The 26,959-nt window shown below is 54.0% G+C and overlaps 1 protein-coding gene across 3 annotated transcripts in view; it reads left to right on the top strand.

Annotated features, from left to right (window-relative positions):
- Positions 1–8,209: 8,209 nt before the first annotated feature.
- The window catches only part of MINAR1 (membrane integral NOTCH2 associated receptor 1), a 33,975-nt gene continuing 15,225 nt past the window's right edge, over positions 8,210–26,959 (top strand). For 2 of the 3 annotated variants that reach the window (XR_011380496.1, XM_070053396.1), the window contains exon 1: positions 8,210–9,093. The gene's annotated coding sequence lies outside the window, so the exon portion shown is untranslated. The remainder of the gene's footprint in view (positions 9,094–26,959) is intronic. The other variant, XM_070053395.1, reaches the window with a different exon arrangement.

The raw sequence follows: 26,959 nt of genomic DNA, 5'->3' as shown, positions 1-26,959 counted from the left end.
CCGGCAGAGAGAGGCAGAGGCACATCCTCGCAAAGGGTCCCGCCCCTCCTGCAGGCTCCAATCATTGCAAGTGCCTGATGCCTGTCCCGCCCCCATCAGCTCGGCAGGAAGGAGGTGGCCCTCGCAGTGGACAGCGTCCTGTCTGGACATGCTCTCCTTGGGCAACTCTCGGCTTTGACCTTCTAGGCTAGAAGGCTACAGAGGTCACGGCCCTTCCCTTCTCTTAGAAATCAGCTGCAAACAATCCAAAGTAACACAGAATCCATCTCAGAGGATCAAGGAGGAAGCGAGGGCTTCCGCATCCAACTGTAGCCAAGGGCCGGGGGAGGGTGCGGGGTGCAGACAGTGGCCCTGACAGACTCCAGCGAAGCCAGCCCTCTCCAAGGAAGACAATGCACCCTCGGTCCCAAACCAGAAAAGTGGTGGTTTGGGGCGCAGCACACACGGTGTGAGAAGCGTGATGCCGGGCACCTGCCTGTGCTGGTCCTGGCATGGAGAGAGGCGGCGGGAGCTGGGGTGCTGGGGTGCACCACTGCTTAGCAGTGAGCGTCAGGTTGAGGTGGGAGGAAGGGAGATGGAGAGGCCCAGCCACTGTGACTTCTGCAAGACAGGAAGGGAGTGGAAGTGGGCAACGCCCCACCCCTACCCTGCAATTTCTTTCCTTAAGCAACCTGGCGAACCCAACGGAGCGAGGGTGTGCCGACCTCCAGCCGGGCCTGGGACCCCATGCCCGGGCCTCCAGCACACAGCTTTTCCCTAGGACTGAAGTTCTCCCTTGTTTGCTTTGTCCTCGCAAGGCTGAGTATTGACTGGTAAGAGTTAGTTATTTTCTTGAAAGGCAGAGTGACAGGGAGGGGATGGGGAGAGGTCATCCATCCATTGAGTCACTCCCCAAATGGCTGCAATGGCCAAGGCTGGGCCAGGCTGAAGCCAGGAGCCTGGAGTTCCATCTGGGTCTCCCACATGGGTGCAGGGGCCCAAGCACTTGGGCCATCTTTGGCTGCTTTCCCAGGTGCACTAGCAGGGAGCTGGATCAGAATTAGAGCAGCCGGGACTCTGGGATGCTGGTGTTACAGGTGGCACTTTAGCTACAAGGCTGACCCCAAGGGCAGATATTTAAATTTTTAAAAATATTTATTGATATATTTGAAAGGTAGAGTTAGTGCTATGTTCAGCTAGCGTACGGCTACTCTGCCAAATTTTTATGAAAGTTTCTTTGAAAAGCTTGATGTGATTTTTAAAATTTTTATTTTTAAGTGTACTTATTTTTAAGGCACCGATCCACGTATTCAACGGGTGATGAGCCAATCAGGTTATTAGCATTAAATATGTCTTCATTCTCTTGTAATGATAGTACGCATTTAGGGGATCCACTGTGAGAACATACTACACGCAGATCCAATCGTGACAATCAACCCTGCTCTCTGCTGTCTTCTGTCATCACCCCACACGTGGAGCCCAGGAGCTCCTCTCCCCTAAATGTTCACAAAGTACAGAGAAGGTTATCGGGAACCACAGTCACCCCACCGTGCTGTAGAACACACTGTTTTCCTCCAGCGGTGTGCTGGCAGGAGGTGGCCCTTGGAATAGTCCCTGGTCAGTTAACAGCTTCAGAGACGCAAAGATAAATTTCACTCGGCCATGAGCAACCAGCAAGGGATCGGAACAGGAGCTGTGCCAAAGTTAGGAGGAGAGGATGGGCAGAAAAAGAAATGGCGAGTGAAGAAACGCATGGGGAAAATACTGCCATTAGATCGTGCCAAGGATATGCCACGGTTGCAAAAAAAAAAAAAAAAAAATGGAGCGAAACAGTCAGCTGTGTTTAATGAAAGCTCAATGTGCAGATAAGAGGTGAGGAAGAAAATGGCCGCAGAGGGAGATAAAACAGGGACAGGGCAGGGCAGGCGTCGTACCCGGAGGAGCTGGTGCATTGATGCGACCTCAAGTGGGTGGTGAACGCTCGAGATTTATAAACCACAATTTCACATGCCCTTTGACTCAGGGGTTCTACTGTTAAGAATCTATCTTCCAACTACCTGCTTTGTAAAGGAGCGGAATGATTTGTCTGAGTATGTTAACTCGGGGCCGGCGTTGCGCCCCAGCAGGGTAAGGTATCGTTGTGACGCCAGCGTCCCACATCAGGGCACTGGTTCAAGTCCCTGCTGCTCTGTTTGCAATCCGGCTCCCTGCTAAGGAGCCCAGGAAAGCCGCAGAAGATGGCCCAAGTGCTGGGGTCCCTGCCGCCCGCGGAGGAGACGGGATGGAGCTCCTGACTCAGCCCTGGCTGTTGTGGCCATTGTGTGTGTGTGAGGGGGTGAACCAGCAGGTGTAAGACTCTCTCTCTCTGTCACACTGCTAATTCAAATAAATTAAAAAACTTAAAATTTTTATATCATGATATCTATTACCAGTTCACAGCAGTACATTAAGCACCTTATTTAACAAGAAGCAAAGTGACACCACAAAGCCCCACAGAGCAGGCAGTGCCGCCATTCCTACCCTACAGAGGCACTGAGAGCCAAGTTGTCAGGGTTGGAATTCCTGCTCCGACTCCTGCGAGCTGTGTGGCTGTAGGGATGTAACTGAACCTCTCTGTGCCTCATATGGCAGGACCGGCGGCACTGCCTACTTTGTGAGGCCTTGTGAGGATCAAGACAGAACCCTAGTGCGCAGTGCGGGGCTCACCGCGGCATTCAGGTGCAGCCAGCAGGGGGCGTGATGCATGATGGCTGGCCTGGAGCGAACTGACTTTGGGCGCCGCTCTGTGATCCAGAGCCAACAAAGCTGTCTTCTGCTTAGCCGGTAGATAATTCTGGATGGTCCAGGTGTGTCGGGCAGCCCCGATAGGCTAAGGAGATGGTTACTGCAGTGGAAACCTGGAGGCCTGCCCACCTGTGCTAACTCTAAAAATATTTTTGTGTGTCTCAGGGATCCAGATAACAGGTAGTGGAATGATGGAGAGCTCAGGATGAGACTGTTCCCAGACCTTCAGCTGGAGTGGCCTGGCTTTATCTGCTCCCAAAACAGCACTGGAAACACCAGCAATCCAAGCACAGCATAAATAGATTTTCCTTAAGTACCCTTCTGGTCGAGTTTCCCTCCCCTGAGCTCTCCTTGGCGGGCAGCGTTATTTAGGGCCGCTGAGTTGAGATCCGATTTCTTGCTGAAGCTCAATCTCGCGGAGAAAATGTGAGATCAGCGTTAGAGAAGTGCCGCTGTCCAAACGACCTTGGTGAAGTCGTTTCATTCTTGGTGCCATGATTTCTTCTCCCGTCTGCCAAGTCGCGATAAGAAATAAACACACAGACCCAGCCCTTGCTCATCAGCGGGGTATTGTGATGAGCGCGGGCTGGGGACTGCCCGGATAAAACACCCTAGAAACACACAGGTGATCCCGCAAACAGGTGCCGTACACCTCCCTCTTACGTCCCGGGACCTGCACTAGGTGCCAAGGACTTAGATATGGATGAAAGTCGTGTGATGGAATTCTCACAAGGACACCTGCAAACCTGATACCTGGTGCAAACGTATGGGCTCTGACCCTGTTTCCAGCCCTGGTTCGTTGCGTGGGACAGAGCAGAGATCAAAGTCCACACAGAAAGTGCACGCCTCTGCTTTCCCTTTCACTTGGATGTTATTGGGTGGTTGGATGCTGTTGGGATGAAATGTCCGAGAGATCTACACACCTCTCTCGGGAACTCAATTTCCACTTCATCTCTCAACACAAGCCATGACGTCTGAGCCTTATGTAAGCATCCTTGGGCAATCATGCACTCAGGAAGGAGGAGTCGGGTTTTTCCTTAGCAAGGTGCATGACTTATCCCCTTTGGGCACTCAATCAACAGACAATGGGATGCACTGAGTCCCACAAACCACAGCGCCTGCAATCTGTGGATGTCCTCACTCACTCTCGGAGCAGGATGGTGCATCTCATCGCTCTCCACTTCATGTGCTGAAATGAACGCACTCGCCCAGGACAGCATGAAGCTCCTCTTCTCCTCTGCCAACTGTTCCCCCTTTTTGCTCCTTTGGGGCAGCTTGTCCAAGAAGAAGTATCACTCATGTGGCCATCCAAGCTGGCAGCCAGGGGGATCAGGGACTCTTCTGCACATCCCAGAATCCACCCCCCCCCCTTTAAAGATTTTATTTATTTATTTGAGAGGTAGAGTTACAGACAGAGAGAGACAGAGGTCTTCCGTCTGCTGGTTCACTCCCCAAATGGCTGCAATGGCCAGAGCTGAGCCCATGTGAAGCTGGGAGCCAGGAGCTTCTTCCAGGTCTCTCACATGGGTGCAGGGGACCGAGCACGTGGGCCATCTTCTACTGCCTTCCCAGGCCATAGCAGAGAGCTGGATCAGAAGTGGAGCAGCCAGGACACGAACTGGTGCCCACATGGGATGTCAGTGCCACAGGTTGAGGCTTAGCCTCCTGCGCCACAGTGCCAGCCCCACATCTCAAACTTCTTTAGGCAAAGATCTGTGGTAGCCTTGTTGTATCAGAGCGAGTGCTGACGGAGGAGCGCCGCACACTGATACCTTTATTGCCGGTGGCTGAGAGAGGGCCTGGCTTTATCTGCTCACAAAACAGCACAGATCAGACTAAAGACACATCTCCTTTGACCTTGGGGTTCTTTTATTGAGTAGACCGATGTATCACATGGACGCCTTATAGGGCTTCCTACTCAACTTTAGCTGAATGGAAGGCATTCAGATTTCAGAAATAAGGCTGATGCCTTCTTAATGGAGTCTCCCTATGACACCCCCAGAAGTGCAGAGCACCCTGCTCTTGCCTGTTCCTCCCCTCTAGACCTCCCCACTTTGTCCTTTACCAATGGGTTCCAGCCCTAAAAGTCAGGTTCGCAAATCGCTGTTCCTTAAATAGCTGTCATGGGCTTCATCAACAAGGGACCCAAATCCACTTCCCCTACACCGAGACTCCCCAGCTGAGCCACGCATGGACCAAAAGGACTGTGACCTACAGATGGCGGACATGACCAACATCACATCCCCTCACAGAACCAAAGCATGGGAGAAGGAAGGGGAAGAGAAGAGAGGGCGGCTTTAGGAGGCAAAGGGGTCCGAGGATGACAACATCCGTTTTCTGGACTGTTCCCCATACCTGTGGTCCTGCTGAAGACCCCACCAATGACAAGTGTCCTGACTTCTCTCGACCAACCAGACCCTTGATGGGGGAGACAGAAATGGAGGTTGCCCTGTGCCTCCAGGCTGGCTCCAAAGACTGGACTTGATTTAGGGGCACTGGGAAATCTGCCTCATTTGGTAACATTGCCAAGTTCAAATACTTACTATAAGTAGGACCCTCCATTTCAAGGGCTAGAGATCCAAAACAGGAAGTCAGTTGTCCAAGCTCATGGAAGTGACTTATATCATTTAACAAAGGTCTAAAGCCAGATCTTCAGCTTCCAAGTACAGTGCCGTCTCCCTTCAACACCTTGGATATCCACAACTGGCTAACGGTGTTGTGAAGTGACATGTGGGGGTGTCGCTGGACCCACAGGGGACATGGATGCTTCCTGGACACTGGGGGCTGGGGCCATGCCTGCCTTCATGGTCTGTTGCCAGCCCACAGTCTGCCTCTCCTGGGGGCACAGTGCCACACACTTAAATATGCCCCCACCCCAACTCACGCCTCGAGTCCATAGAGCGGTGGTGACCGTGACTGATCTGATCCTGCACAGGCAGAAGTCTCGTCTCCCCAGGTGGGCAGGACGAGGCAAGGATAAGGATGTGGAAACTTCGAGGGGTGCAGGACGCCAGCCGCCCAAGTGCCCCTGAGGGCGGCACCTGGCTGAGAGGTGCACTCTTGGCAAGGGGTGAGGAAGTGGGAGGAATATTTCTTGAGGCCTGAAGAAGGGTTCCGGGGTGCAGGCTTGGGGGGGAAACCGGCACCCAGGATGGGAAGGGGCCTGCTACTCACTTTTTGTATGTGCACACATTAATCGCCAACTTCTGGCTGGAACTGGGTGACGGCAGGGCCAGAGACACTGCTTCTTGCTGTTTTCTGTGCTCCAAATGGATTTTCCAGAAAGGATGTCAAATAGACCTCCTGCCCAAGCTGAACCTGGGGAGGAAAAAAATGTTTTTTTCTTACCCATCCTGAGCTGCAGGCTTTCCCTCCTAAAATTTGGCCTTGGTGTTGGTGCGTCGCAAAGGAATGGGAGAAAGAGCAGGGGAAAAGGCAGGCACCACAGGGCTTCCTTTCCCGAGCGTTCGACACAGGTTCTGCTATTCTCATTTCTGGGAGAACTAGATGGGGATATGGCAAAGAATTTGTGGAAAAAATGAACTTTAAATTTATCCCAGGTGCAAAACATTTTGAAATTGTGTATGTGAAGGGCCTTCAAAAAGGTGATAGAAATAGGATATTGTTTTTAAAAGTTTTATTTATGTATTTGAAAGTCGGAGTTACACAGAGAGAGAAGGAGAGGCAGAAAGAGAGAGAGAGAGAGAGAGAGAGAGAGAGAGGTTTTCCATCTGCTGGTTCACTCCCCAGTTGGCTGCAACAGGTGGAGCTGCGCCCATCCGAAGCCAGGGGCCAGGAGCTTCTTCTGAGTCTCCCACGTGGGTGCAGGGGCCTAAGGACTTGGACTATTTTCTACTGCTTTCCCAGAGCATTGCAGGCAGCTGGATTGGAAGTGGAGCACCAGGGACTCGAACCAGTGCCCATATGGGATGCCAGCACTGCAGGCAGCAGCTTTACCCACTATACCACAGCATCGGCCCCAGAAATAGGATATTACAACAACAACAACTTGGGCTCCGGCTGGAGTCCTGCCTGTTCCACTTCTGATCCAGCTCCCTGCTAATGCACCAAGAAACGCAGCAGAAGATGGTCCAGGTACTTGGGTCCCTGCACCCACATGGGAGACCTGGAACAATCTCCTGGCTCCTGGCTTCAGCCTGGCCCAGCCCTGGCTGAATCAGCCATTTGGGGAGTGAACCAGCAATGGAAGATCCCTTTCTCTCTCTAATTCTGTCTTATAAATAAATAAATAAATGTTTTAAAAAATTAAAAAAAAAACTATACACGGATCCAAACACTCATGCTCCCTTTGCCACAAGCGCTATTGGGACCACAAGACAGAGCCCGCACTATTTACAAATATTGAATGTGAGACAAGGCGTAGGGAGTCGCTCAAACTTCACCTCTATTTTCCTTTTTTTTTTTTTTTGACAGATAGAGTTACAGATAGTGAGAGAGAGACAGAGAGAAAGGTCTTCCTTCCATTGGTTCACCCCCCAAATGGCCGCTACGGCCGGCGCACTGTACTGATCCGAAGCCAGGAACCAGGTGCTTCCTCCTGGTCTCCCGTGGGGTGCAAAGCCCAAGCACTTGGGGCATCCTCCACTGCCCTCCCTGGCCACAGCAGAGAGCTGGCCTGGAAGAGGGGCAACCAAGACTAGAACCCGGCGCCCATATGGGATGCCAGCGCCGCAGGTGGAGGATTAGCCAAGTGAGCCACGGTGACGAACCCTATTTTACTTTTTCAAATCCCTTTGCCTTCCCTAGAATGCCACTGAACTTGCCCCACAGTGCAGTTAAAATATAAAGGCAAACGGATTTTCAAACTTGGGGGCAGAGAGCGTGGCTGGGAACGAGGCGTTCTGCACCGTGTCTGTGCAACTGCAGGCTCGCTCCGGTCCGGAGCTGCTGCGGCGCCAAAAGCGAGGCTCTGAAATGGAGTCCTGCGGGCCGCCAGCCCCTCGCCCGAGCCGGCGCTCGGATCCCAGGGAGCAGGACCCCGCTCATGGGAAAGCCACCGGCCGCGCCCCGGCGCAGGGGGCGCCTGGCCTGCGTCCTGGTCCAGTCTCAGCGGAGGCTTTGAGTGCCTTCCGAGGTTCTTCTGGTCTGAAGCTGAACCGGTTTCCAAAGTGCTGTGGGTGTGAGCTTCGCCGCCGCAGGGACCCGCTCCAGACGCACGCGGGCCGCAGAGGCGGAGGCTGCGTTCCGGCCCCACTGCAGCGCACGGGCGACTGGCGGGAGTCCTCCAGGGCTGGCCCGTGTAGCCAACTGGACTTTTGGAAAATCTACCCTGGGTCTGGGCACAAGGCATGTGTGTGTGTGCGCGCGAGCGCGCGTGTGCAGACGAGGAGGGTGGGCGAAAGGGCAGTCACGTGGCCGCCAGTCTCGCCAATCTGGGCACCAATTAAGCTGACACCGGCCAAGAGGGGAAAAAAAAAAAAACAATCAATGAACGAAGTGACCACTTCGCCCTGATTTTTGCAAAGCACTGCGGAAGCTCGGGACAGGGCCAGCCCGGGGCAGCCGGGAAGAGGAGAGCCCAGGACGCGGCTCGCCCCGACTTGGCCACTGGGGGCCGCAGTCACCTTCAGCGTAGGGAAGTGGGGGAGACTGGAGCCTTGCGGGTGGCTCTGGCCACCCGGCTCCCTCCAGCGCGCAGCCTCCGAGGCTCGCTCTGCCCGCAGCGCTGCAGCCTCGACCGGGACCGAAGGGACGTCGCCTCCCGGGGGCCCTGGCGGCGCCGAGGCTCTCCCCTTCCCGGGCCGCAGCCTGGGACAGGGCACCCCCTTGGCGCTCCCGCCGCCTTGGCGCTCTCCGGGCCCGCCCCCTCCGCCCCCCGGGGCGCGCGCAGTCGCCGCCCGTGCGCCCTGCCAGCCTGCGCGCCCCGGGCGGGCGGTGATGGAGCAGCCCGGCCCGGTTCTCCGCCGCCGGGTTCCCGGCCCGCGCTGCTCGCAGCCTCCAAGCCCGTGACGCGGCGCCGGCCGAGACACAAAGACCGAGTCTGGGGCCACCCGGGGGGACTGGGGCTGCGTCCCGGAGCCGCTGGGAGCCCGAGCGCCATGCGAGCCGGAGCAGGCTGCCCGCTGCCCCCGAGGAGCCCCAGCGCGCGCGCCAGCCGCCGTGCGCCGGCCTCTGCCCGGGCTACGGCCAGGTGGGCGCTGCGCAGGTGAGGGCAGGGGGCGGCAGAGGCCGAAGCTGCCCCAGCCCCCGAGGGTGCAGTCCCGGCAGCCTCCCCGGAGGCGCGGCTTTGGAGCCCGAGCGGACGCCCACCGAAGCGCGGCGGGAGACAGTGGGGTATCGCATGGGCCCTGCGCCGTGGGAGCCTCGGAGGTAACTTCGGAGAGCCCGGGCCGGGTGGGAGCGCACGTGCGCGCGTGTGCGGGGTGTGTTCGCGGTGTACCCGCGGCTCGGTGCACACGCGCGGGTCTGCGAAGTCCGGAGCTGCAGGCGCGCCCCCTGCCCGCGCTCGGCCCCGGGCACTGCAGGCTGCGGGGGACCCTTCCCGCGCTGGGTGGAGGAGGTGTGTGGCATGCTGGGCTTCGTCGTACCTGGTGCCTGGTGGCGAGATCAGGGATTCGGGGAGAGAAACAACGGGACCAAAAAAAAAAAAAAAAATTGTGCAGTTTGGGGCAAGTTTCCTGGTTACGAATTTGCTATGGAAAACGGTGTTTGGAGGGTTAAATGTGCGAACGATCCGTGCCCAAAGCCAGGCACGTCAGAGGTGCAAAGTGAGGTGGAAAGCTGGACAAACCCCAGGTGGACCGAGCCCTGTCTCCGATCCTTGCATCGAGCTGTCCGGTCACGTGGGTGTGCAATGGGCTCGTCCCGAGGAGACCCGCTGGCGCAGCCTCCCTCACCTGCTGGAACCCACCCAGGCCGGGCTTGGCCGCGGGGCGCGCGCTCAGTCCGCCTGCGATCCGCCTGCGCCACCTGCCCCGCTGCCGTCTCGCCCAGGGCGCGCGTCCCCCTGGGGCCCGCGGACCCATCCCGGCCGCCGCTGGTCTGCTCCCGGAGGGGTGCAGGGCGCTTCCGGTGGCATTTAGGGCGCGTAACTCTTGCTCGCGCTCCGACTGGCGTGGTCTGGCTGCGAGATTGTGGGTTGTACGCACAGTGGGGAGGTCGGTGGGGGGGGCTCAGGTACTCCTCCCCGTGGGGAATGAGTGGCATCCGGCGAGGATCCAAGGGGAGGAGGGTCTAAGATTCAGTCTCCGCTAGGAACGATCCGAGCGGCCGAGGCTTCACGCCGTTTCGCCTGCGGATGGGGTGGTGTCGCCCGGAGCCCGTGGAACCGAGCGCCCACCCTTGTGGCTGGGGCTTGGGGGTGCCTTGCCAGGGGCTCTGCTGTGGTTCTGTGCGTGAGGGGCAGAGTTGGCAGAAGTTGGGCAGCCAGCGGCTGCGGCCGGGTGTACGCCCCTTCCTCCAGCAAGCAGCCTGCCTGTGCCACCGCTCCCTGCTGGGCGCGATCCGGAAATGGCCCGGTTCTTCCCAAATCTGAGACTCTCAGAAACACAGGAGCTTGCCATGCAGGTAGACGACAGCTGGCTGCCGTGGCCACGGGATGCCTTTGGCCAGGCCAGGAGCTGGGTCTGGCAGCCGTATCTCGGGGACTGTTGAAACCACGCCAAGTGAATGAGAGGGAGATGGTATGTGGAAAGGGATTCCCCCACCTCCCACCCTGGGGTGCCTTTTTTTTTTTTTGTAAAGCAGAGGAGGGTAGAGGCAGAGAGGGGAGTGAGTCTGCAGGAAGAACAAATTTGGAGATCGCCTTAGGTTCCTGGAGCTTGTGGGGAAAGGTTTCAGCGTCTGGTAAATAAAGTCTGGTTTTTATTGTGTGTGTCGGAGAGATTTGTGTAGTTCCGGGACCATGTGACAACATGCCAGTCACCAGGGAACGGATAGATCAACAGTTTATTCGCATTTCCGATGAATTCAGTGAGGATGTGTGTAGCTCTTCATGGTCAGAAGACCTTGGGTGTTATGGATCTTTCGGATTTTAAAGATATGATTTTTTTTTCCTGACCAGGGCTAGAGGCGAAATTGATGCGTCTTGCCAGCTGCTAAAAGCCCTTTGTTTGTTAGCTCTCTGATGCTCTCTCTGCAGCACTGAGGTCCCCGCGAGGTTGTGATGGCGTTCCTAGCTCCAGCCACGGCACACGGAACTGGTCTGGGGGCATTTCTCACACGGGAGTCCCCCAGTGAGCCCTGCCTCACACCCTGACACACGTGGTCCAGAAATGAGGGCTGCACCAGGGACTCTGTGCTGCTGGGTGGGGCTGGGCGAGGACGCGCCAGCTGGGAGGCGTGTGTGTTCTCAAACTGGCTGGGAAAAGCCCCAGCTGCCCCAACTTAGTTTTCCAAGTTTACCCTGAAGGCTCAGTGTTAAATTAAAAGAAAGGGGCGGGGGAGAGGAGAGGGGAGGAAGGAAAAGTGTTCTGAGTTTAAGGCAGACCGAAACAGTTGCTTCCCGCCTTGGCATGACTTGGACTCACACTTCCACCTTGGTAAATCACTTAACATGTTGTGTGTTTGCCTGCACGTATATATAATATAGCACCAGACAGGATTACTGGACTCCCCCTCCCCCACCATCCCCCCTTCTCAAAAGTGCAGAATCCTTTAAATCAACTCTAATGTGAAGGTTAAGTGCATGCGATCAGTTAGGAGCAAGGGAGGGGCATGACAGCTGACTCACCCCCAGTGTGGCCCCGAGATACCTGCTGGAACCTCCAAGGGTTCCTCGGAACACAGTCTGAGGATCACCGGAAGGCGTCTCTGAAATCTGGCATCCTCGTCCTCCGAGCATTGTCACCCAGCTCGGGGTGGGGGTGGGGGGGCGTGGTGCGTGGTGTACCTTTCACCTGCACCTGGTCCCCCGGGTAGGTAGCCTTCTGAGTCTGCCACAGTGGCTGGCCCATCACTGGGTGCTGAGTCAATGCTTGATGAACGGATTAGGGGACAGAGGGAAGCTAGTCTGGTTGAACAAGGCCTCACAGATACGAATCCTAGGAGGGCAAGGATTTAGGTTTGTTTGTTGTGTCTCCAGTGCAGGGCCTGGCACAGGCAGATCAGGGCTCGCTGTAAGATCTTTGCAATAGTGAAAGTTGGTAACTGGGAATGAGTTACGCTGGGATATAGTAACCCGTCCACGGCTGCTGGTTGTGAGTTCTGTTCCTGACGATTCTGGCTCGCTCTCTTCCTGGGCACTCCGCTGCCCATGCATAGTAAAGCATAGCCCTGTGGCTTGTTTGGCCAGAGAAATGCGTGTGGAAGCTTTAAGAGTCAGCGGCTGCCTTCCCCTGGGCCCTAAGGACAGTCACCACGCCCGGAGGTGAGGTCCTGCGTTGAGGTTGGTGCTGAGCAGAGCTTGTGGCTGACTGTGGACACGGAGCGGGGATGCCACATCGTGGTGTGTGAAGGCCCTGGACTGTTGGCATTGGCTATTGCTGTAGCACAGCCCGGCCCGTCCTGACTGGTGTAGCACAGAGAGAACTGGGGCTGGTGCTGGCTTTTTTTTTTTTTTTTTTTTTTGACAGGCAGAGTGGACAGTGAGAGAGAGAGACAGAGAGAAAGGTCTTCCTTTGCCGTTGGTTCACCCTCCAATGGCCGCCGCGGCCGGCGCGCTGCGGCCGGCGCACCGCGCTGATCCGATGGCAGGAGCCAGGAGCCAGGTGCTTTTCCTGGTCTCCCATGGGGTGCAGGGCCCAAGCACCTGGGCCATCCTCCACTGCACTCCCTGGCCACAGCAGAGGGCTGGCCTGGAAGAGGGGCAACCGGGACAGAATCCGGCGCCCCGACCGGGACTAGAACCCGTTGTGCTGGCGCCGCTAGGCGGAGGATTAGCCTAGTGAGCCGCGGCGCCGGCCTGGTACTGGCTTTTGATTGGAGTGCTGCGTCAGGTCAGCCAGGCTGCTGGCGTGGCTGACGCCAGCAATCAGGATTGGGCTGGGGTCACCACACAGGGCCATGGGCTTGCCTTTCTGGCCGCTTAGAGAGCCGTGTTGGTAATACAGCCACATCGCTCTTGTAGCGCGGGAGCTAACCGAAGGCCCGAGGCGTAGCATCAAATGCTGGTTTAATAGTTCAGGGAAGAAAGTGAGTGTGATGAAGGCGTTCTCCCATCAGGGGGACGCGCCCGCTGAGATCCTGCCAAGAAGCCACTCTGTGAGCCCGAGGGTGTGGATGGCCAGTGCCACCCAGCCATGACAACTAGAGAGGACATACCCCAGCCATTTAGCACCGTGCACAATGACCGTGTAGCTTTTCTGCCCACAAGCACGCCATACGGCAGAAGCCCTGTGGGCGAGTCCTCCGGTGGCCTCAGGCTTGAGAGGGGCTTCCTCAGCTTGTGGCCCAGCAGCTGGGGTCTTCCCTCCTGTAGCTTACTTTGCGTGCTGGCTAGCAAGTAGGAGCTCCAACTGCAAGTGCAGCGTGATGACCACGGTGAGGCTCCGGGCTAGCCCTGGGATTTCCAGAAAGAAAACTTTTACACAGGATGCTAAAAATGCATGCTTTATGGTTCCTTGGGGGGAGGATTCTATAAGTAACTGAAAATAAACATAGAAAACAGGCAGGTCAGTGGGTGGCGGAGGCTGGTGGCAGCCTGCGTGTTGACAGACAGGGGAGAGGCTACCTCTGGGAAACACAGCAGGAGGCAGGTCCCGGGAGTGGGCGCTGGGGTGGTGTGGGTAAGTCGTGAGTGGTGTGCAGCCTGGGCCAGAAAGGACAGCTGGGAGGTCCTGGCAGGTGCCGTGGACAGTGTGGTATGGGAGGGGGGAGAGTAGTGAGGGCGTGGCTGGCAGCCGGGAGGGTTATGGAGAGGTGGTGAGTGGGGTGAGTAGTGGCTCACTAGGGAGAGGTGAGGGGTGCCGGTGGATAGTGGCTTGGAGTTTGGTGGGTTGTGGGGTATAGAGTGAGTGGATTGGGGTGCAGGTAGGTAGTGAGTGGTGAGCGGTGTGGTTAGGGAGGGAGTGGTATGGGTGGTGGGTAAGTGGTGACTGGTGCGTGGTGTGAGTAGGTGGTGGTCTAGGGTGTAGGAGTTGGTGAGGGGTGGGTAGGTGGTGAGTGGTGAGGGGTCAGTGTGTGGGTAGGCCGTGGGTTTGGGAGTGGTAGATGGTGAGTGGTGTGATGTGCTTGGCAAGTAGTAAGTTCTGATTGTGGGCAGGCTGTGAGTAGGGTGGGGTGTGGGCAGATGTCGGGGGTGTGGGGTGTGGCAGGCTGTGAGTGGGGTTGGCGTGGGCAGGTGTTGGGGGTATGGGCAGGTGTTGGGGGTGTGGGGTGTGGCAGGCTGTGAGTGGGGTGGGGTGTGGGCAGGTGTCGGGGTGTGGAGTGTGGCATGCTGTGAGTGGGGTCGGGCATGGGCAGGTGTGGGGGTGTGGGGTGTGGCAGGTTGTGAGTGGGGTAGGGCGTGGGCAGGTGTTGGGGTGTGACAGGCTGTGAGTGGGGTTGGCGTGGGCAGGTGTTGGGGGTGTGGGGTGTGGCAGGCTGTGAGTGGGGTAGGGCGTGGGCAGGTGTTGGGGGTGTGGGGTGTGGCAGGCTGTGAGTGGGGTTGGCGTGGGCAGGTGTTGGGGGTGTGGGCAGGTGTGGGGGTGTGGGGTGTGGCAGGCTGTGAGTGGGGTGGGACGTGGGCAGGTGTTGGGGGTGTGGGGTGTGGCAGGTTGTGAGTGGGGTAGGGCGTGGGCAGGTGTTGGGGTGTGGCAGGCTGTAAGTGGGGTTGGTGTGGGCAGGTGTTGGGGGTGTGGGGTGTGGCAGGCTGTGAGTGGGGTGGGGCGTGGGCAGGTGTTGGGGGTGTGGAGTGTGGCAGGCTGTGAGTGGGGTGTGGGCAGGTGTTGGGGGTATGGGCAGGTGTGGGGGTGTGGGGTGTGGCAGGCTGTGAGTGGGGTTGGCGTGGGCAGGTGTGGGGGTGTGGGGTGTGGCAAGCTGTGAGTGGGGTTGGCGTGTGCAGGTGTGGGGGTGTGGGGTGTGGCAAGCTGTGAGTGGGGTTGGCGTGTGCAGGTGTTGGGGTGTGGGCAGGTGTGGGGGTGTGGGGTGTGGCAGGCTGTGAGTGGGGTGGGGTATGGGCAGGTGTGGGGGTGTGGGGTGTGGCAGGCTGTGAGTGGGGTGGGGTATGGGCAGGTGTGGGGGTGTGGGGTGTGGCAGGCTGTGAGTGGGGTTGGTGTGGGCAGGTGTCGGGGTGTGGGGTGTGGCAGGCTGTGAGTGGGGTGTGGGCAGGTGTTGGGGGTGTGGGCAGGTGTGGGGGTGTGGGGTGTGGCAGGCTGTGAGTGGGGTGGGGTGTGGGCAGGTTCTCAGTAGTGAGTTGTTTCCCATGGTGCCTGCTGTTTGTCCATGTCTCCATCAGAGCCCATAGGGCCCTGTGTGAGCTCTGGGAGGAATGGGGCCATGGCTTCTCTGGGCTGCCTAGGACACAGGGCGTGGGGGCACTCATGGACAATTCTGAGGCCGCTGTGTGGGAGTCGGGGGGAAGCTGCTGTGTCCGTCTTCCGCACCGTCAGCCTGGGCCAGCGTGGGCCGTAGCATCAGGAGGCAGTCACAGAAGGGCAGCACACCCCGAGAAGCATGGGCGGGGGGCATTTGGACCTCTGTTGCAGAAGGGCCACTCGGCAGCGGCTCCCAGCAGCGCTGGCCCCCGATCCCAGGCTGCTGTGGGAGCCTCAGCCGTGCCTGGACACCCGGGGATCTTAGCGCAGGTTTCCTGGCCGCGTCCCAGACCCGCTGAGTCAGAATCCCCGGCGGGGAGGCCCGAGACTTGGCCAATCCCCTGTATCTCCCAAGCGCTGTTGTGAGTGGCCTAGGAAAGATGATGTGGGGGTCAGAGCTCAGGCCTTAAGGATGCTGGGAGCTCCCAGTGGGCCCAAGGCCTCCAAGTGCTGTCCTTGCAGAAGGCATTCAACCTGCGCGTGTTCCTGGTGGGTGGGACTAGGACCCATGGGTGCAAGAACAACTTAGAACTGTGGACGGGGCCACCCTGGGAACTTGTGTCTGCTCTCAGGCGGGCAGGGAGAAGGCCATGGCAGGGTGGCCTCTGTTCTGTCTCTTCTCGCTCCAGGCTCTGGGTCTGTGGACTTCAAGATGAGAGCAGAGGAGAGTCCTTGTGAACACCCCCGAGCTTTAGCGCCCTCTGCTGCCAGTCAGTGGGAGTTCTAAGGGTCTGGCTGGACCTGGGTTGATCTTATCAATGCATGCAAAGCCCTGGCCATAGCACAAGGATGCCGCTGCCAGCTCCACCCACCTGCAGTGTTAGAAGGTGCAGGAGGCCAGCGGCCTTTCCTTCTCTGCGGGCACAGGTGGCCAGTGGCTCAGGCCTTCTGCTCACGGCTCCTGTGATGGGACATCCCCAAAGACGTCCATCTCCTAACCAGCAGAACCTGCGAACCTGATACTTTATATGGACAAAGAGGCTTTGAGGATGTGACTTGGTGTGGCTTGGGGGGTTGGGGAGATGGGGCTGGATGAGGTGGCGGGCGGGATCGGTGTGATTCCAAGGGTTTGTAGGCGGCGAGGGCGGGGGAAGAGGAGGCAGAAGAGTCAGGTGGCATGGACATTGCAGTGGGGTTGGGAGGAGGTGGCAGGTGGCGTGGACATTGCAGTGGGGTTGGGAGCTGATTGCTGTGAGCCTCTGGGTACAGGGAACGCAAGGAGACTGTTCCCAGAGGTGCTGGGAGGAGGGTCACCCTGCTGACCCCTGAGTCTTGAAACCCCTTTTGGACTTCCAGCTCCCAGAACTGTGAGATGATAAGTCTGTTGTTTTAATTGTATTTGAAAGGCAGAGAGAGAGAGAGAGAGAGAGAGAGAGAGAGGGAGAGGTGTTCCACCTGCTGGTTTACTCCCCAAATGGTCCCTAGTAGCCAGGGCTGTGCCAGGCTGAAGCCAAGAACCTGGCACTCAATTCAGATCTCGATGTTGGTGGCAGGGACCCAAGTAGTTGAACTACAACTTGTCTTCCGGGGCGTGCCTGAGCAGGAAGTGGAGTTAGGATTGAAACCCAGGTGCACCTGTATGTGGACGCAGGCACCCCCAGCAGCGAGCTTGTGTGCACCATGAGGTCTGACCTTCAGCCTCAAGGATCTGCCCTCCCTGAAGGTTCCATGGAACCCCGTTTGGGAACCGCAGTGCTAAGAATGGAGTGCCATCCCCAAAGCGTGCACAAGCCCTGAATCCACACAGCGTGGCCAGCTCTAAGAATGTGCATTTAGACGTGTCTCTGAGAACAGAGGAAAACAACTCATAGACAGATGGCACGAGGCTGGCCTTGTGGGATGGCGACAGCAGCTTCCCAAGTAAGGAGTCAGGCGTTCTCACGTCGGCTCCCCCTCCCCTCCCCTCCCAGTAGGAACCTCCTCAACCCCACCCCTCCCACCTGTTCCTGGGAGGTCAGGGGTCAGGAGGGAGGCTCACCCAGGGATGGTGCTGCGTAGAGAGAGGAGGAAGAGGGATCTCCCTGGAGTTTCCCTCTGAAGGGGAACATGAGTAGCATCTGAGTGTTAGGAAGCTACTTTTAGGGACATTTTAATCAGCTTTTTTTAGAAAAAGATTTATTTATTTATTTAAAGTCAGAGTGACACACACACACACACACACAGAGAGAGAGAGAGAGAGAGAGAGAGAGAGAATCTTCCATCCTCTGGTTCACTCCCCAGACAGCTGCAATGGAGATGAAGCCAGGAGCCAAGAGCTTTTTGGGTCTCCCACGTGGGTGCAGGGGCCCAAGCACTGAGCCATCCTCTGCTGCTCTCCCAGGCCATTAGCAGGGAGCTGGATCGGAAATGCAACAGCCGGGACACAAACTGGTGCCCGTATGGGATGCTGGCCTTGCATGCAACAGCTTTACCTGCTGTGCCACAACGCTGGCCCCTTTTAGAGACATTTTGAGAACGAGCCGAATCATGCTGGAGTTAAGTGTTATGTCAAGATCATAGACTGATGCATCATAGACAATCTGTGCACACCGGGGTTCAGAAAGTACTTGTATGAACAACCAAGCACACCAGGCATGCTCCCACCCCGGGGCCCTTCCTCTTCCTGGGCTGGGTGCCTTCGTCCTCTTCCCTTCTTCCCACCGCCTCGGTGGGCACATAGCTTGCTCCGTTACTTTCTCGGAGACTTCAACCAAGTGTAGTCTTTCCTCTGAGGCCTTCTCTGAATACCTTATTGCTGTCGTAACCCCCTCCTTCTGTTCTCTCTAATATCCGGGTCCACTCCACGGCGCTCTCTGCCGTCTCGTGTATGAGACGTTTTAACTCTTCTCTGTGCCTCTTATCTGTCTGCCCCACTAGACTGTAACCTTGCCGGGAAAGGCTTGTCTTCGGTGTGGTTTGCTTGGCCCTGTCTTACATATGCCCGGCTGCATTTTCACTTGCTCAAACAGTGCCCGATAATGCCAGTTGCAAAATCAATATTTTTTGAATGAATAAGTGGATGTCCCATTTGACCTTGTGGGTACTCCGAGGGGGAGGAATCGGTGTCTTCCTTTTATAGATGAGAAACGCAAAGATTAGAGATTACAATCTGCGTCCCTAAGTCCTCATTGCCAGGCTTGGCCTGAAAATCCATCGTTTTGTATTTTTAAGTAGAAATCACGTGTAGGCTGGGTGGGTGTGTGGCACAGAGGTGAGGTGCCCATGTCCTACGTTTGGGGACTGGCTCTGCTTCTGCACCCGCTCCATGCTCCTGCTCACCCTGGGAGGCGGCAGGTGATGGCTCGGGGACTTGGGTCCCTGCCACCCACTTGGGAGACCTGAATTGAGTTTCAGTCTCCAAGGCTTTTAGCCTGGCCCAGGTCTGGCTGTTGTGAGCATTTGGTAGGTGAATCAGCAGATGGAAGCTCTCTCTCCGTCTCTGTCTGCCTCTCAAATACAGAAATTAATTAAAAAAGAAACACCTCCAACTTTCTTAAAAGAAGAATATTTAAATAATACAGAACTAAAATGAAGAAGAAAGCTCCCAGATACAATTATCACTAACATTTTAATACAGACAGGGTGTGTTATGTACACAATTTTATATTATATTACATTATATCATTTTTTAAAGATTATTTATTTGGAAATCAGAGTTACACACACACACACACAGAGAGAGAGAGAGAGAGAGAGAGAGAGTTCTTCCATCTGCTGGTTCACTCCCCAAATGGCCACAATGGCCAGAGCTGAGCTGATCTGAAGTCAGGAGCTAGGAGCTTTTTCCAGGTCTCCCACGTGGGTGCAGGGGCCCAAGGACTTGGGCCATCTTCTGCTTTCCCAGGCCACAGCAGAGAGCTGGATCTGAAGTGGAGCAGCTGGGACTCGAACCGGCGCCCATATGGGATGCTGGCTCTGCAGCCAGTGGCTTTACCTGCTACGCCACAGCATCGGCCCCATATTATATCATTTAGTAGGATACTTTTTCACTTAGGAATAAACCATTAAAAATTAAGCATGGCAATAAATACATTTCTACAACATGATTTATTCATGCGGGTGGTATTCCACCGTATCAGTTTCCTATGGTTTTATACGGCTAGTCATTGGATACAAAGGTTACTGCTGATTCTTTTCTTATTTTAGGGAACAATAAAGAGACCGTAGCTGTGGCATCTTTTCACATCTGATTATTGTCTTTAGACAAACACTTAGGAGTGTGGATTTGCGTCTTTGAAAGGGCGTGCATATTTTCAAGCTTATTGCTGATTCTTTCCTGGGGCAGTCACTCAAGTTTCTGCCACTTCAGCAGTAAACGGGCACACCTGTTTGCCCTCATTGTATCCACCATGAGACGTCTTGGCATGAGACGTCTCCCTACCCCAAATCAATAGCATTGGTCATAAATATGAGAATCAAAGTGCTAAATACTGGTTATCAATCATAACTCAAGCCAGCAGTTATCATCAGCTCTGTTGGGATACTGTTCAAGGACAAATCCACTTTCAGCATCGGTCCTCAAAACAGCAACTCCAAATATTAGGTGCTTTGCTCAGCACAGAATCAAACCGATCACATTGGTCCTCGGGCCAGCGCTGAGGCGTAGAAGGTTAAGCCTACGCCCGCAGTGCCAGCATCTCATATGGGCACCGGTTCGAGTCCCGGCTGCTCCACTTCAGATCCAGCTCCCTGCTAATGCGTCTGGGAAAGAAGTGGAAGATGGTCCAAGGGCTTGGGCCCCTGCACCTACGTGGGAGACCTGGATGAAGCTCCTGGCTCCTGGTTTCATCCTGGCCCAGCCTTGGCTGTTGTGGCCATTTAGGGAGTGAACCATTGGATGGAAAGTCTCTCTCCTTCTCTCTGTGTAACTCTGCCTTTCAAATAAATAAATAAATCTTAAAAAAAAAAAAAAAACAACTTCCTTAAGGAAACTTCCAATTAACCACATGCTTAAATTGAAATTCAACTAAAAGTGAAAACAGCATTCCAAACACTGGATTTCAAACCCAGCAGATCTTATGATGTTATACTTAGAAGGTTAAAAAAAAAAAAAACAGAATAGCATTTAATTTTCAAGAATGAAAAGAACAAAACATCACTGTGTCAATCCAGTACTTGTTTCTCCTAACAGATCTTAGAATTCTATGGATAATGTGCACATGGGTGTGTCTGAACAATGCCTATGAAAGTGAAAATGCAGATTTTTAAAAAGATTATTTATTTATTTGAAAGGCAGAGTTACACAGAAAGAGAAGGAGTGGCAGAGATAGAGAGAGAGGTATTCCTTCTGCTGGTTCCATCCCCAAATGGCCGCAATGGCCTGAGTGGCACCGATCCGAAGCCAGGAGCCAGGAGCTTCTTCCGGGTCTCCCACGCAGGTGCAGGGGCCCAAGGACTTAGGCCATCTTCTTCTGCTTTCCCAGGTCATAGCAGAGAGCTGGATCAGAAGTGGAGCAGCCGGGTCTCAAACTGATGCCCATATGGGATACTGGCACTGCAGGCATGGGATGCTGGCACTGTAGGCGGTGGCTTTACCCGCTACACCACAGCGCCTGCCCCGAAAGTGTAGATTCTTATGGTAATCTAAGCCAACCACAAGAGAGGAAGACACGTTCTGGTGGTGCCATCTCTCCCTTCACTGATGTTGGGCTTAAGTCAGTTGAAATATATTTCTGTACCACAATTTAAGCTTCAATAAAAAATTGCTTGAATAAAATAAAACAAAGAAAGAAATGACAAAAACTCCATAGTAGTTAGTACTTTTTCACTTCAGAAGGAAAATATTTTGATTTTCCTAAGACGTAAATAATAAATGAATCAAACAAACGGCTGTTTCCTTTGCTCTCAGCATTTATTATGAGGCTCGTGTTTTCTTTGCCTGTCTGTAAGTTGATCATTTTTCTTCTGGACGGCTCATTCTTTCTTATTAATTTTTAAGAGCTTTTGGTAGGATGCAAGAAGTTTCTGAGTTCTGTTGCTTGCTTCAGTCTTTGTGCTGTTTATTGACAAGGCAAGCAAGCACTGTTCATTTATCCAAATGGATTAATCTTTTGCTTAATGATTTCAACATCTGGGGACTTTCGCGGAAAATCTTTACCACTGAGATGATCTAAAGCTGGGCTTGAATTTTCTTCTTTTAATTTCAACTATAATTGCCTTTGGCACGTGGCGAGGAGCGATGGCTAGCTTCCGTTTGTGCCATTTTATTAGCCATCTATTCCACTAACAGTTAGCTAACAAGCAAATGACATATTTATATTTATTCAATAAACCATTATTTTCTTATTGACCAGAAATGCTACCTTCAGCATATATCAAACCCTTTCCTGCGTCCATTGTCTGCTTCTTGTATTTCTGTTCCATTGATTGTACCTGTCAAATTACACTTATAGAAACTTGGAAGTCAGTTTTAATATTTGGCTGGACAATTAGCTAACCATTTTAACCATGATTCTTTGTTTTCCTTTAAAGATTATTTATTTATTTGAAAGGCAGAGTTACAGAGAGAGAGATAGAGAGAGAGAGAGAGCTGCACCAATCAGAAGCCAGGAGTCAGGAGCCATAAACTTCTTCTGGGTCTCTCACGTGCATGCAGGGGCCCAAGGACTTGGGCCATCTTCTTCTGCTTTCCCAGGCCATAGCAGAGAGCTGGATCAGAAGTGGAGCAGCCGGGGCTTGAACAGCGCCCATATGGGATGCTGGTGCTTCATGTGGCGGCTTTACCGCCTACACCACAGTGCCAGCCCCAGACCATGACTCTTACTTAATGTAAAACAAATAATTATTTAATGTTCCCTCTAATAGGCAGAGCCTCTTCCCATAAGAATGAAAACAAAACTCAGAAAGACATAAACAACACAGAAAATATATGAAATCATCTTATCTATTTTCTTAGTGGTTTCTGCTCTTTTAGAATTTTATTTATGAAGAATTTCTCTTAGCTCCATTTTTGACAGATCTCAATAAAAACAGATAAGTGAAAACTTGTTTTCCTTGTCTTTCAAATTTGCTTTTTAATTAGTATGTATTTTTTAATATAGAAAATAACCTAGTAGTTGCCCCTATACCGCTGAGATTAAATAGATGCTAGCAGATGCTAGCTTTTGTCATTTTTGTTTAGTGCTTGGCATTTTTTTTTTTCTGAAAGAGATTATGTTATGGTTCAGGTGCCATCTGCTACTCCTTTTTTTTTTTTTAAAGGGATTTATTTATTTATTTGAAAGGCAGAGTTACAGAGAGGCAGAGGCATAGAGAGAGCAAGAGAGAGAGAAAGAGAGAGAGAGAGAGGTCTTCCATCTGTTGGTTCACTCCCCAAATGGCTGCAACAGCCAGAGCTGAGCTGATCTGAACCCAGGAGCCAGGAGCTTCCCACGTGGGTGCAGGGGCCCAAGGACTTGGGCCATCTTCTACTGCTGTTCCAGGCCACAGCAGGGAGTGGGATTGGAAGCGGAGCAGCCGGGATCTGAACCGGCACCCATATGGGATGCTGGCACTGCAGGCCAGGACGTTCACCCGCTGCGCCACAGCACTGGCCCCACTTCCCCATAGTTGTTATAGTTACAAACTCCTGGAAGCAAAACGTTTGTTCCCGACTCACCCTCTATCAGGCAGGGCTCTATGGTTATCTCCCTTTGGCACTTTATTTTATTCCCATGTTTTCTGGGTTTTATTTTAAATTTTTTTTTGACAGGCAGAGTTAGAAGTTAGACAGTGAGAGAGAGACAGAGAGAAAGGTCTTCCTTTTTCCGTTGGTTCACCCTGCAATGGCCGCTGTGGCTGGCACACCACGCTGATCCGAAGCCAGGAGCCAGGTGCTTATCCTGGTCTCCCATGGGGTGCAGGGCCCAAGCACTTGGGCCATCCTCCACTGCACTCCCGGGCCACAGCAGAGAGCTGGCCTGGAAGAGGGGCAACCGGGACTAGAACCCGGCACCCCAACTGGAACTAGAACCTGGGGTGCCAGCGCCGCAGATGGAGGATTAGCCTATTGAGCCATGGCGCCGGCCTATTTTAATTCTTGAAAAATCTGGTTTTGGTTTTATTCTTTTCCTGCTAATTCAACATGTTGGTAGGGCTTTCTTTTTTATTTCTGGTATCCCTTCAGTGTTCAGCTACCTACAGGTCAGTTTTATTTATTTATTTTTAAGGTACTTATGTTGCTTCTGGGATTTGAAAAATCAGATTTTAAATTCTGGAACATTCCTAGATTTGTCACTTTGATGACTGTGTTTCTGCCACCTTCTTTTCTCCTCCCTGGGGCTCCTAGAGCCCTTGCTGGGCCTTGTCTTTCTGGGCACTCGTCGCTTGACCCCGACTTCATATTTTTTATCTCTGTGCTGACTTCCTTAGCTCTGTCTTCCACTTACCTAACTTTCTCTTCACATAACTCTAATATCTGATTTAATCTGTCCACCTGCTTTTCATTTCTGTGACTGTTTTTCCTAGAAGTATTTCATTATTTTTCCATACCTGTATGTTCTTTTTTGCTTTTCATAGCACGTGCTTTTTCTATTTGGATTTTCTCAATGTTCTCCCATCTTTCGTTACTGTAAATATACGTGTGCCTTTTTAGATGGTGCTTCTGCTGTGTGAATTCTCGACGTTGGCTCTTGCTTGCCGTGTGACGGCTGACTCTTCTCTTGTGTGTTAACATTTTCAAGCATACAATGCGCTGTTTATGGCTCCCTGTTCATCTGTGGCATCGTGTCCACTTTGCACTTGTCCTTTGTTACCCCGGGGGGCGGTATTGTCAGCATGGCACTGATTGTTACGTGAATTTCTTAGCTGGAGAGTCCTAAAGCAACATGACCTGGGCCCTCTGATACATTCAGGACACTGGTCTTGCTTGGTGCTTCCAGGGTTCTGCTCTTTACTTAACCCAGCACCCAGGTCCTGCGGCCTGTGCTGGTCAGCAGGTGCTCTGCTGTGCGCACATCCTCTCACCTTGATGTAGACAACAGGCGTCAAGGCTGTTGGCTTCTCCAGTGTCCCCTCTCTCCACGTCCCCCGGGCAGCCACCGGGCCGACTGTCCTGCTTAGCTCTGACTTCCGGTTCCTTGTGTTTCTGACACCTGAGCATTTAGTTTAGTTGGCTTTTGTTCAGGCTTAGCTATGTATGTTAAGAAAACAGAGATTGGCCGGCGCCGCGGCTCACTAGGCTAATCCTCCACCTGCGGCGCTGACACCCCGATTCTAGTCCCGGTCGGGACGCCGGATTCTGTCCCGGTTGCCCCTCTTCCAGGCCAGCTCTCTGTTGTGGCCTGGGAGTGCAGTGGAGGATGGCCCAAGTGCTTGGGGCCTGCACCCCATGGGAGACCAGGATAAGTACCTGGCTTCTGCTTTCAGATAGGTGAGCGCCAGCTGCAGTGGCCATTGGAGGGTGAACCAGCGGAAAAGGAAGACCTTTCTCCCTGTCTCTCTCTCTCACTGTCCACTCTGCCTGTCAAAAAACAAAACAAAACAAAAAACACCACACAGAGATTGCATTGGTCCGGCATTTCTAGGTGTTTGTAATGGGAGATTTTTCTCATTTTCTAAGCTTACCTTCTTGCTGGATCTGGGAACTACTGCAAATTTATTTTTTTAAAAGATCTATTTATTTTATTTGAAAAGCAGAGAGAGAGAGAGAGAGAGAGAGACGGAGAGAGACGGAGAGAGAGAGAGAGGTCTTCCATCTGCTGGGTCACTCCCCAAATGGCCACAGAGGCTGGAGCTGCACCGATCCAAAGCCAGGATCCAGGAATTTCTTCCAGGTCTCCCATGCTGGTGCGGGGGCCCAAGGACTTGGGTCATCTTCTGCTGCTTTCCCAGGGGCGTTAGCAGGGAGCTGGATAGGAAGTGGAGCAGCTGGGACTCGAACCGGTGCCCATATGGGATGCCGGCGCTGCAGGCAGTGGTTTAACCCACTACACCACAGCTCCAGCCCCTGCGTGATTTCTTGACTTCTCAGTTAGGGGCTTGGCACCAAGGCTGAGCTCCACAGGGATGCATCTTGCAAAGGGAAGCATGGCCCTGTCCCCAGCTCAGTGCTGCCCCCTGTGGCAAAGTCTTGGGAGGAAAGCTGTCTCTCAGAAAGAATGCTCCCGGCAGTTTAGAATTTTATGAGAGGCAAAAGAGGAAGGTGGAAATCCCCCATCACGGATTCGAGTTCCCTAGATTGACAGCTTCCTCGTATAGTCCTAGTTTTACTAAATTCAAAGTTTCACTAGACCATCGTAAACAACCATCATTCTGGAAAAAAAAATTAGGTAAAATTCAAAACAACAGGCCGGCCAGCACCCAGCCAGAGTTACAGAAACACTGCAAATGAATTCTCTTGCGTGTGCTCTTTGTGGGGGCCGAGGGAGAACACTGCGATCGCATTACCTCTGTACTCTGTTGGTTTCTGCGAGATCGATGCATTACGGCGTGTGGAAAGCTCTCATACGAGCTGAGGTTGGCTAATCTGGTGCAGGGTTGATGCCATCATCCTCATCAGGTTTCAGCAAAGATTAAACCTTTAGAGGAGCCCGTGGAAAGGAGATTCGGAGAGAGCTTGCTTTTTGTCCAAAGACTCCCAGCAGCAGTTCTGCAAGTTGCATCCCTCAATCATCTCTTGTTCTCCTGGTCTGTTTTGATTAACATTTGGTGTCAGCAGTTGGAGTGGTTCAAAATGCATAAGGTTGTAGAAGGGGTCGCCTCCATCTCGGCCTTGGATCCTGGACAGCAGCCACACTGATCGTGCCGGGAGTGTGGCTGGACGAGGGAAAAGAAATCAGGCGTCGGGTCCCTGCCCTTCCCCAAGCCGCAGACTGCTGGGCGCTGGAAACATCAGAGAACCTGGGCTGCGCATGTGCAGAGGGTCTGGAGGGGGAGGGGAACGTGACCCCGGCCGGGGCATCCTAGAGCCTGGAGGGCGCCTGGGAAGCCCAGAACTGCTCCCTCCAGCAGTTGCTCTGCCAGGGCTCCCAGCTCCTACTGCTCAAAGAATCCAGCCTAAACTCCCAGCCCCAGCTAAACCCCACCAGCTTGCCCTGCCCATCTCCCAGCCTATCCTCACCAGAGACTCCGCCCTCATCCCCTGCACCCCTGAACCTCCTGCTCTGGGCCTGGAATACCTGCATTGTCCCTGTCCCACATCATCAAACACCCCCGTCCCCTGAGCCTCTGGGAGGGCAGCACCGTGACCTTGCCCAGCTCTGCCTGCCTAGCATGAGCCGGTACTCAGCGCTGATTGCCTTCAAGGAGACGTGAGGCAGGTGCACGGGGTGAGGGCCAGGGAGGGATGGGCTAGGAGTCCTGGAAGATGAGGGGGCCTAGAGGGCACCCTGTTTATTCAATCTCTGGCCTCAGAACTTGCTCATGGAATCGGTTTCTGGACTTTCTTCCTAGTGAACAGGCAGTACGACAGCTGATTTTCCTGCCGGAGTGGTGTGGAGGGAGGGAGGGAGACCCTGATCTCTGGTCTAAAGACGGTGGCAAATGAAGTCTTTCAAGACGTTGTAATGTGAAGAGAGAGAAGCAGAGATCCTGCTCTTTGTGACGTGCCTTGTCCTTTGTCTGATGGGAGGGAGCGAATCACATAAATGTAGACAATGACTAGGCATCAATTAAAAAAAATTTCATGGCCTGCAGGGGGCGCTGTGAGGCATAAACCCACTGGCTCTGGCGGATTTCTTCTGCCATTTGTTGAATGGCTGTCATTTGGGCATCTCGTTATTAAGTGCTTACCTGTGCTTGCTGGTCACATGCGTGGTTACAGAGGAGGAGGCTGAGGCTGGGGGTTGTGTGCGGGCGGGGCTGGGGTCTGAGCCCAGGTCTGTGCG

The sequence above is a fragment of the Oryctolagus cuniculus genome, chromosome 12 (genome assembly GCF_964237555.1).
Source record: "Oryctolagus cuniculus chromosome 12, mOryCun1.1, whole genome shotgun sequence".
NCBI classification, from domain to species: domain Eukaryota; kingdom Metazoa; phylum Chordata; class Mammalia; order Lagomorpha; family Leporidae; genus Oryctolagus; species Oryctolagus cuniculus.
Note: the sequence above shows the minus strand (reverse complement) of the source record. Positions and strands in the feature narration are given on the sequence as shown.